The 11,921-nt window shown below is 39.7% G+C and overlaps 1 pseudogene; it reads left to right on the top strand.

Moving 5' to 3' along the window:
• Positions 1-1,913, top strand: part of LOC111142884 — a 7,467-nt pseudogene extending 5,554 nt beyond the window's left edge.
• Positions 1,914-11,921: the final 10,008 nt, after the last annotated feature.

Here is an 11,921-nt window from a genome sequence, read left to right on the forward strand (position 1 = left end):
AAAAAAAAAAAAAAGAACTAAAGCAAAACAGGCAACTGAGTGATAAAACCAACTAGGACATTGTTGTTCCAGAAAAGCAGATTTGAGAGATCTTAAGAAGAAAAAACTGTGACAAAGGAAAGAGGGTGAAGGTGATGAGTGATTTGCAGAAGTTGATTCAAGGGAAAATTAAAACCATCGCATTTGTGCATGATTCAACTTGTATGATCCAGTATGACATTCAGTATGGTAATGAAGAACGGCAAAGACAGGCTTTTGAAGAACTGTGAGATGATTTGGCCCAATTAAGTAGAGGTAAATATTCCAGAGATACAAAGAAATTTCTCGTGTATGGGAGTAAGCCACAGATTGCATAGATAATGAGAAGCTTTAAAGGCCACGTGTGGAAGATGCTCTGGCATGCGGAAGTGTCTGCCATTGTGGAGTGTACGTACAATGGCAAAGCCATCTTGGAGCAGTGGAAGGTGCTGAGGGAGGAGCTCTATGTGAGCACATTTTACAAGTCAGCCAATTGCCCAACACTAAACAAAATATTAGAGGTACAGCCAGGAAAAATTATGTTTATCATAGATGAAATGAAGCAGATTCTCACTCCAATGGCCCAAAAGGAAGCTGTGATTAAGTGTTCCATGGGTGCATAGAGTATTCTTGGACTTTTAAATCTATGCACCCCCAAAGCTAAGGTCAGAAAGACAAATATCATAGGATTTCACTTGTATGTGGAATTTAAGAAACAAAATAGAGGAACATAGGGAAGGGAAGGAAAAATAACGATGAACTCATAGACAGAGACAAACTATAAGAGACTCTTAACTAGGAAACAAACTAAGGGTTGCTAGAGGGGAAGAGGGTGAGGGGATGGGGTAACTGGGTGATGGGCATTAAGGAGGGCATCTGATATAATGAGCACTGGGTGTTATAAGCAACTGATGAATCACTAAATTTTACCTCTGAAACTAATAATATGCTATATGTGAATTAAATTGATTTTAAATTAAAAAAAAAAGAGATTGAAGCCATCTGTGAAGCAGTGATATATGTGGCACATACAAGATGGCACTAGAGTGGCCATTCGCGGTCTATGACATAACAAACTGAAGGACAGGAACGTGGCTGTGAAAATAATCAAGACTTATGTTGAAAAGGTGGCTAATGGCCAGTACTCTTACTTGGTCTTACTGGCGGCATTTGATTATATTGATGATAGCAAATTTGTGAAGCAGATAATCATATCAGAAATTATTAATTTCTGGCTTAACATAGTAAATGACAAATATGGAAGGATGTTTCTATTGTATTTACTTAACCCCAGGGATCCTGCACATACAGTATAAGAAGTTATTGAGGTTCTGCTGAAAGGAGGTGGAAACACACACAGTAAGAAGGATACAGTGTTCTGCCCACCAGAGCTCTTCAAGTCCATCTCTCCAGTTTTGTCAAGCTGCCTGCAAGGACAAGCCCAAGAGGTGGTGCTACATGAGTCTGCATGTGTGTTGGTGTCCGACATCCTGGGAGCCACCACTGGAGACATTCAGCCTGTCATGAATGCTGTTGCCAGCTTGACAGCGGGAGAGTGACATCCAGGTGGCAAAGACAGAGAGCTTCATGTTGTAGAACACCTGCAGGAGATCTAGTTCTGAAGTGGTTAATAGAACAAGAGAAAAAGATGAAGGGAAGTGGAAGAGAATGTTGTTTTGCAGAAACACTTGCAGAGTATGTTGGTTGAAGAACATGAAGTCCTGGGCTAGTGTAAAACCAAGGAGCCATTATTCTTTCTAGCCCTCCCCAGAGTTCTGATCAAGAAGTTGCAAACAAAGTCAAGGCTGAACTGAAAGGCCTGATTCCCATATTGGAGAAAAACAAAGAACACCAGCAAAGGAATAAAAATGCTACTTGAAAAACTGGCTGCATAGTGAAAACAGTTAAGAACAAGATGGAATCGTTTTTCTTGTTCTCTTTTCCCAGTATGGAAAAGAAGGGCTAGGATCCATCTTTGTGGGAATCTGGGTGCTCTGTATAGGTGTTTCTTCTTTGTACAAGAGTCTATTATAATACAGTTCTAAAAAAAAAGGTGTAGTATATATGTACATATATAATGGAATATTATTCAGCAATAAAAAGTATCAAATCTAGCCATTTGCAACAACATGGATGGAGCTTGAGAGTATTATGCTAAGCAAAGTAAGTCACTCAGAGAAAGACAAATACCATATGACTTCACTCATATGTGGAATTTAAGAAACAAAACAAACATACAAAGGAAAAAAGAGAGAGAGAAAGGCAAACCAAGAGACAGACTATTAACTACAGAGAACAAACTGATAGTTTCCAGAGGGGAGGTTGGCGGGGGTATGTGTGAAATAGATGATAGGGATTAAAGACCATACTTACCCAGATGAGCACTGAGCAATGGATAGAATTATAGAATCATTATATTATCTATATGTTATCATTGTATTATCTATATGTTAACTATACTGGAATTAAAATTTAATAAAAACTTAATTTAAAAAATGTAAAAACCATTCTAAGCTTGGGCCTCCTACCAGATTTGGTCTTCTGGCTGTTTGTTCACTCCTGATTTAGACCAATGAAGCAACAGAGTAATAAGGAGGCAGACTGAGTAAAGAAATCTGAAGTCAAAATAATTAAAAATGAGTGTGTGGTTGATCAACTTTTGATAGGTTCTCATTTATTGGAAGCCCAGATTCCTTCATGTGGCCTTTTGTAAGGTTATCCAGGCTGCCTTGTTGATCTCATGTATAGATCCATCAGAATGCTCATTATTTTCTAATCACCATTAGGCCCGTGTATCTTTGCTCATGCTTCTTCCTTTGCCCTCCCACGCCTTGCTTGCCTAGATAATTCACTACTAGATTAGATCCTGTTGACACACTCCCTCCTATATATAGCCTTTTCTAGACGCTGCCACACCTCATGCTCTAAGTCAATATCACTCTTCCTATGCTTTGATGCTACTTTGTTCGTGCCTTTATCATATATCTTTCTTGTGTACTAGATATGATGATTTAAACATCTGTCTTTCCAGAGTATAAGCAGGGACTAGGTTTTTCTTCAGCACTATGGACAGGGTGCACCCCACAGCTACACTCACTGAAAATATTTATTGAGAGTCTCTTTTGTGTGAGGACTGTGTTAAGCTTTTGCATTCATTATCTCATTTAATTCCCATGGTGTCCATCTCAGATAACTTCCTCATCTCACAGATAGAAAGCCCAGAAAAATTAAATGAATTTCTCATGGTTTCATAACCAGGAAAGTGACAAAGCTTGGACTCAAATCCAATTCTGATGGACTCCAACATCCATATTCTTGAACTGTTACATTGTCTCATCAATTATTGAATAAGCAAATTAAATCTGTAACTTGAATTATGCTAATATTCCCTGCTGAAACATCTCTAGGATGTTTTAATTTTCTAAAAAATGCAAATGGTTCGTAGTTAATATCATAAGTATTCAGGGGTAGAAAGAACCTAAGAGATCAACAGGTCTGGCTTGTTTTTCAGATAGTAAAACCGTTATCTATGAGAAAGCACTTATTTTTAACCTAAGATCACACAACTTAAACTCCAATCTCCAACCTCCTGTTTAGTCTAGGACTTTCTGCACCATGTTTTGACCTTTCCAGCACTTTCACAAAGCTGTCCCCTAGAGTCAACCTCATCCCACACCAATGAATTGGCAGACTCAATGTTAACCTTCAGAATAAATGGTAAAAATGAGGTCTTTACAGTGAGTTAAGATTGAATCTGGCTCTTCCAATTGCATAGACATTGATAAAATAAACAATATTGCCTTTGGCTTCATTTTGAAATAATATCTTAGAGTAGGTTATTCATTCATCCATTCATTCATTCATTCATTTGCCAGAGAGAGTGCTAGAGAGAGTGAGAATACAAGCAGGGGGAATGGCAGGCAGAGGGAGAAGCAGTCTCCCTGCTGAGCAAGGAGCCCAATGCAGGAGTCGATCCCAGGATCCCAGGCAGGATCATGTCCTGAGCCGAAGGCAGATGCTTAACCGACTGAGCCACCCAGGCATCCCAAAATCTTAGAGTAGGTCTGATGATTTTCTTCAGGATTGCTTTGTCCTCTGCCTATGGGCTTATTCATGTAGGATTTATCACAATGCATTGTCTTTAGCTGTTTATTAATCTGTCTCTTGCACTCGATGCTGAGCTCTCCAAGAACATGGACCACATTTGTATCCCTATTGCCTGGCACAGTTTCTGTCACAGAACTGGTGAATATCTGTGAAGACTTACTGACTTGCTGAATTGAGGTTGGACCCAAGAGATGTGGCAAAGGAAGATCAACAGGGTGGCTCGGCTTCTGGTGTGTGTGTGTATCTGGAACTCACTTAAGTCATCATTGCCTACTTCCCTGTTCCAAAAGATTTCCCTTGAAAAGTTGTTAGAAAATGGCTGTGAGTGAGACTTTGACAGTTTTTTTTTTTTTTTTCTAGGCCTGAAAATATTAGGAAAATCCAGGTGGTCAAATTCAGTGTAATCAGTGTTTTTCAGGGAACATTGTGGATGAATGAATGCAAGCTGATTATACAGTAAATATTTAATTTTAGATTCTGATTATTTCATATTGACATTTCAGAGCAGTAAATATTTTTATGCTGGATTCAGCCTACACCATGAAAATAACTCCCTCAATGGCAGAGTCTACACATGTAATTGTATAATTTAATACTTTCATTTAAAACATTTCTACTTTTAAATATCTTTTAGATTTGAAAAAAATAATTTCTTATCTAAGAAGGCTCAACCTTAGACTCTCTGGGTCAGAGACTAATTAGCATTTCACTAGGAAAATGGAAGGCTCGTTCTTTGAAGATGACTCTTTTGATTTGGGTATTTTCTATTCTCTAGTGCCAGTCAAACCCTCATGGGAACAGTCATGGAAGAGTTAAAAGAGAAACCTCCATGGAGGGACATTAGCTGGGTAGCTTTTGCTTTTGCTCGAAAAAGGTGGTTTCAGACATTTACTGTTAGGAACAAGAACAACCCTAGAGGATGGTTAAGGAAATGCTTGTGGAGAAATAAGTGGGCAGGTTTTTGGAGAGAACCAGCTGAGAAGATTTTCTACATTATGTGTGTGCTGGGGGTGGGGGATGTGTTAAAAACCATCTGGTCTCTATAAACTCATAAGTAATTCTGTCTCAAGTGTTCATGAGCATTTTATAGAAGGCATTTGAAGAACGCTTCCCCATTACAAGTCTAGCACATCTCCTAATCTCTAGCAGTTGAAAAAGGCCCAAGAAGAGATACGGTGAGATAGTGTCATTGCCATTTTATAGATGAGCAAATTGATGGCCGGAGAGGTTGGGTGACTGAGTCAAATGTTACATCTAGTAAGAGTTATCAAGAAACCCTTCTTTTCCCTCGCTTTGAGTTTTCTTTAGGCGCTCTACTGGAGTTTCTTCTAGCTTTTTCACTGAACCGACTCCTAGAGAGGTGAACTGATCTGCCTAAAACGTAAGTAGTTGAAGTTTAACTAGTCATGCTCTGATGGTCCCTACTTGCCTCCTTGTCTTTTGGAAGCCATCAGTCTTGCGGAAGTTAGGTGTTCTCCTCTGTTGCATCATGACATCAGTCTTACCTGGTCCAGAGGTTAGCCTAATTCTGGGATTTCATCAGTGGGTCTGTTTCACTAATGGTATAAAGCCACACCCTGCAGCCTGTCTTCAATCATTCATATAGATGATATTTTGGCCTCATATATATTCTTTAAAAAATTTTTTTTAATTTAAATTCCAGTTAGTTAACATGCAGGTGTTACGTTATTTTCAAGTGTACAGAATTCCATGTATTCAAGACTTCCATACAACTCCCGGTGTTCATCACAAAAAGTGTACTCTTTAATCTCCATCTCCTATATAACTCAACCTCCACTCAACTCCATGTGTATATTTACGCTCAGAACTCAGCAGGGAAGAGAAATGAGACCTAGACTCCGAAGAAAGTAACTAGCAGGGTTAGGATTCAAATTCTTCAAAGCTCATGCTCTAAAATCACTGCTCTAGTGGCAGCAACATTAACAATTACCAAATAATAATCCATAGGTTTCTTCCACATTTTCCAGTCTTTATTGTAGCTAGTTTGGGGTCCTGTTACAAATTTTGGCTAATAACCTATGAGCAAAAATGTTACGTGTTATTTCTGGGTAGGCATGGTTCAAAGTTGGTGTCCCTTTCCATTGCAACACCATCCTCTCCCTTCAAGAAGGAGCCCAGAGATCCTGGATCCTTAAGAGGCCACATGGAGCAGCCTGTGTTCCCTAATCACAATAAGGTTCCTGTGAATAAGGAAAAGAAAACTTGACATGTCTATCTTCTATCCAGAGAGTTGGGAGTTATTTAGCTTCACCCTCATAGCATAAGTCAAGCCTCAATAATGCATCTCACAAGGAAGTGATCAAGGGAATGAAGGCCAATGTTGATACGGACAAGTGAACACAAAGCTCACCCAGCAACAGCACAGCAAATAAGGGATCTCTGCAGAGTCTTGATAAAACAAGCATCAGCCTACTCATTTCTTAATAAGGGCTTTCCTAATACATTGGCTAATATGATATATCTTACACCCTCACTAAACTCGAATCTCTTTGAGGACAAAGATGATACCATTGCCATCTCTCTGTCTTCAGGGCCCAGCGCGGTTCCTGGGGACTGTCAAATTGTCAGTCTATGACTGTTGAGCCGAAGCAGAATGAAGCATTGGTAATGAATACCAGAGCTTCAGTGGACTTATTATGCTTTTGTATTATTTGTAATTATCATTAGCATAAATTATACATCTATTCAGCATAAATATATACATATATTTTTGTTTAAGTTAACTATTTAGTAAACTGAATGTAGTTCATTATATAATAATCAGCCTTTTATTTTAAACAGGCATTTTGTGTTTGGGGGGTCAGGCCCATCAAGGCAATTAATTCAGATTGCCCAAGTAAGGGGAGAAATAAAAGCTTTGTGTTTTGAAGATTATTAACAAAATTATCCTAAGACTCAAGAGGAGATAGGGAGAAATTTGGAGCTGGAAAATTTGGACAGTCAAGCCAGTAGTAGAGCAGCACCCAGAAGTGGAGGAGATGGCTTTGGGTGGTAATAAGTCTGAGGACCAAAGGCTAAGAACTGGAGCAAGGGTGACCACTGAGGGCATCTGGGGCGGAACAGGCATTTAAGGAGTAGAGTGGAGCATGCATGAAGACAAGCCAATGAGCACAACATATAAACCAGGAGACACTGTTAAAGCATGGAGGAGCAGTGTGGACAGATGAAGTTAAAGCAGAGCTCTTGCCATGCTGAAGACCATCTACAAGTTGATCAGGGAAGACCTGCTTCAGCTGGCAGACAAGGGGGGCCCTTCCCTGTGGTGGAGAGAAGAATTTCTGTCTACCAATTTAAGACCCAGGGTTCTTGGAAGTCTGGCAGCTAATAGGGACGGTGGAACTCCAAGACAGTAATGCTGGGTTTTATAATCAACCTGGAGGATGGAGGCTGTGTTGATTCAAATTGAACAAATGAAAAAGATGATAGCTCTTATATGCCAAGATTTTGGAGCAATTCATTCCTGTTACATTTTTAAAGTCTGGTCATAGGCTCATTGGTGGGATTACAAAGAAACATTTGGCAAGGCCCTTGACCTCGGGAATCCACCCAGCTCCCTGGGAAGCAAAGAGGCATTCAGAAAAACATAAAAAAAGTTAAAAAAACATAAAAAAAACATAAAAAAATTACAGGCATAGTAATCCTTAATCCCACAGAAAAATTCCAAAGTTCTCAGCTTGTTTACCTTGACTATTATGAAAAATATGCCCCAAACTACATCTCTTATATTTTCTACCATGAATCTTCCTCTTGTCCATGCCTAGCTCTAGTGAAAACTGGTGAAGTTCTTCTTGATCCCCAAATATGCCATGTCTTTTAACAGATTTGCCTCGCTATTTCTTCCTTCGTTTGCCTAAGACATTCTCACTCAACCCCCAAGATCTAGTTATGATGTCTCTCCCTTGATATTTTTCTGATTCTCTCAAGAGAAACTGGGAGATACACAGAGAGAGATACAAAGAATATTAGTATTACTAAACTCATATTAGGTGCTTGTCACTGCCACCGCCTGAATTGTGTCCCCTAAAAAGTCATATGTTGAAGCCCCCAGCCCCCAGTGTGACTGTATTTAGAGACAGAAACTGTGAGAAGATAACTAAGAATAAAGAGTCTTAAGAAGGATTAATGGTCTTCTAGAAGGAGTCACCAGAGAGCGCCATGAGAGACACAGTAAGAAGGCTGTCATTTGCAAACCAGGAAGAGGGCTGTCACCAGTATCCAACCTTGCCGACACCCTGATACCAACTTCCAGTTTCCAGAACAGTGAGGGGGAAAAAAATCTGTTGTGTAAGCTGTCTAGTCTATGGTATTTTGTTATGGCAGTCTGATCTGACAAAGATGGTCACTGTGCCTTTTTATCTATATTACATCCTTCAGTGACCCTAACCACCTGAAAAGGCATCATTTCCCCCTTCCACAAAGAGGAGAGCAGAGCTCTGAGAGGTGAAATAATGTGCCAGTAGGCATAGAGTAGAGATCTGAACCTGGGTTTGTGTGACTTGAAAGGCTGGACTCTTCCTACTCCATGTGCCTACATCCCAGGCCTTCCTCTGGACTGCCATCATGGTACCTGGCATGCCCCTGGATGACAGCAGTCTTCAAACCACATGTCAATGAGCTGTTTTCTCTGCTAAACCATATAAGAAAGTGTTAGATTTTTATTTATTTATTTATTTATATATTTTTTTACCTAAGAGAATCTGAACAACAGAACTGATAGATAATTAGAATGAATAAGAGGTATTCTCATCAACTGGTACAGAAACCAGAGGCACGGGGAAATCCTTTGAGCTGGGAAGGCTATGCTTTTAGCCAAAAAGAGAAATATGTATTGAGTATTCATTCCTTGCCAGGGACTGTTATTTGCTGAGAGCAAAGAAGAATAAGAGATCATACTGGCCCTTGAGGAACTCACAGCTGAGCAGAAAGAAGACATTAAATGTTAATTTTCGTTTCTCACGTGTCATCTGATTGGGATCTGGCTTGGTGTGTAGGAATCAGCCTTGGGCAAGCACTGGAATCATCTAGGAAACTTTAGAAAACACTGAAGGCTGCAGCCCACCTCCAGAGATTTTTATGTAATTAATCTAGGCTATGGTCTGGCTATTAAGAGTTTCCAAGTGATTCTGATGGACATCCAGGGTTGAAAATCAGTGAGCTGGGAACCTAGAAGGAACAGGGGTGTTCCAGGTTTAACAGAAAGACAGAGAGCGAGAGCGAGAGCGAGAGCGAGAGAGAGAGAGAGGGAGAGATTGAGAGAGGCGGACAAGTGCAACAAAGCAGAGGCGCCGCATAAGCAACAATCACTGCCATTCTGCATTTAGGAGCATTTAACAAGTGCCCATATTGTGCGAAGCACTGCAGAGGAACTATTAATACAATTCAGAGAGCATGCATTAAGAGCTAAAACAAACAACACAAAAAATCAAATACCGCTGTTTATTTAGTGAATGTCTTTCAAGGGGCTGTAAGTACTAGAAAGACATTATCTTAATAAGCTCCCATCAACTCTGCCAGGTAGGGGGCAGGTTAGGCTTTTATTAAATGATGCCCTATTGAAGTACATTCTTTGCTTGAATCAGAAACTAATGTAATGTAAACTATGGGGACCAGCTGCACTTAACATCCTAAGAGGCATAACTCAGCATAGCACAAGAATGTCCCTAAAGACCTGACCTCAGGGGAAAGGCTGGGAAAAGAGGCCTGAAGGGAGGTAAAGGGTACCTTTGAAGGGAAAACAGAAGCAATGAAGTAGTAATAATACTTTGTTATTATTATTCAGCCTTACAACGCCAGGTATCTTGTTTTGTTTTCCATGTATCATCTATAGTACTCATCCTGTAAGGCAGGGGCCCCCACTTTATAGAAGAAAAATGGGGAACAGACAAGTTAAATGACTTGTCCAGAAGCAAAGAGCTTTCAAGTGACCAAGTTAGGTTTTGAATCTAGGACTGATCTGAATGAGACTTTATAGCCAGTTCTCTTAATTTTAGGCATTCTTGTAAGGGTGGATGAGGTGGGGAAACAAACTGGTGAGAACAAGGTAAACACACTCATTCACACACACACACACACACACACACACTAAGATTTCCCCGCAAGTCTTGAAATTCTGTAGGTGGTTGATGAGGATTGTTTTGTGAATGAGTAGGCAGCTGATAGCTAAAGATGTCTATTAACTGTTGAGTGGGCTGCAGAATTCAGAACAAGAGCTGTGGAAGGGGTTGCAGGTGGAAGCTGAGGAGAGGCATTTCATCATCTTTAGCCAACCCAAGAACACTGTTGACAGTATTTAGGCCAGGGCCATGGAATTGGAAGAGGGGGAAATGAATGGTTACTATGCATTAGCCACTGAATTAATGTTAAAGTTTGTGTGTTTGTGTGTGTGTGTGTTTAAGATTTTATTTATTTACTTGACAGTGTAGCAGGCAGAGAGGCAGGCAGACAGAGAGGGGGAAGCAGGCTCCCTGCTGAGCAGAGAGCCCGATGCGGGGCTCGATCCTAGGACCCTGAGATCATGACCCAAGCCAAAGGCAAAGGCTTTAACCCACTGAACCACTGAGGCTCTCCTAAAGTTTGTGTTTTGATTAAACTTCATCCAATAAAATCTAACAGCCCTTGGGTTCAGCACACATGCATACCTGTTAGTATTCCATGACATCATACATATTACCATATATAAAATAAAGTGGGAGAGTCAGATAATTTTCAGCCTAAGTCTTTGGGAATAGCAATAAGACATAGAGTTTCTGGGGTAAGCCCAACACCATCCAATGCCTTCGTTTTTCATGTTTAAGGTACTATTTATTGTGCACTAACCAAGAATCAGAAATTGTGCTACGTGCTTTAAATATATTATCTCATTTAGGTAATACAATAAAATCTTGATCTCAGAATCCCTCTGAAACTTCTAAGAGAGAATCTTTCCTGGCATTGTTCTGGCTTCTTGTCGTTTATCGGCAATCTTTGGTGTTCACTGACAGGCACCTACATAACTCTAGTCTCTGCCTTTGACATCACATGGCATTCTCCCTGGTTTCTTTATATGGCTATTTCCTTATAAGCACACTAGTCATATTGGATTAGGAGACCACTCTACTCAGGTATGACCTCATCTTAACTAATTACATCTGCAATAGACCTACTTCTAAATAAGGTCATCTTCTGAGGTACTGGGGATTAGGACTTTACAAAATATTTTATTGGGGGGACATACTTCAACCCATAACACTATTATTTATGAATTTCTAAGTGGCCAATGAGGACATTAGGGAAAGTGGATGGAAGGAATGGGAATTTATTCAATAAGTAAATTTTAGAAAGGAGAATCATTGGTTCCAAGGTGGCAGGAAGAAAATTTGGATTGATCCCTTATCCCTCTTAGAACTACATTAAAAACATAGTGAGGAAATAAGAAGGTTATAAACTCAAACTATGTCAAACATAGAAAGGGAATCTTCAGTAGGTGAGAGATTTTAAAAAATCTCTGAAAAATAGACAGGATAGAAGCTGATTAGTGATGAATGAAGAGTCTGCTTGTACTGTAGAACTCTTGAGTTTCCGAATCTGAGGAAACTGAGGGACAACACCAACACCAACAACAATGAAATACTTAGGAACCAGAAATACTTAGGAACCAGAAGACAATTTTTAAAAAAAGTAACTAAAATATTTGAGAAGATACCATAACCATAAAACAAAAGATGCACTTAAAAAAAAGGTAAAAATAAGAACTGTTAGAAATTAATAACATGCCTGCCAATAAAACAATAAAAGAA

Source organism: Enhydra lutris, unplaced genomic scaffold (genome assembly GCF_002288905.1).
Source record: "Enhydra lutris kenyoni isolate GAN:26980312 unplaced genomic scaffold, ASM228890v2 scaffoldscaffold9, whole genome shotgun sequence".
In the NCBI taxonomy this organism is placed as follows: Eukaryota; Metazoa; Chordata; class Mammalia; order Carnivora; family Mustelidae; genus Enhydra; species Enhydra lutris.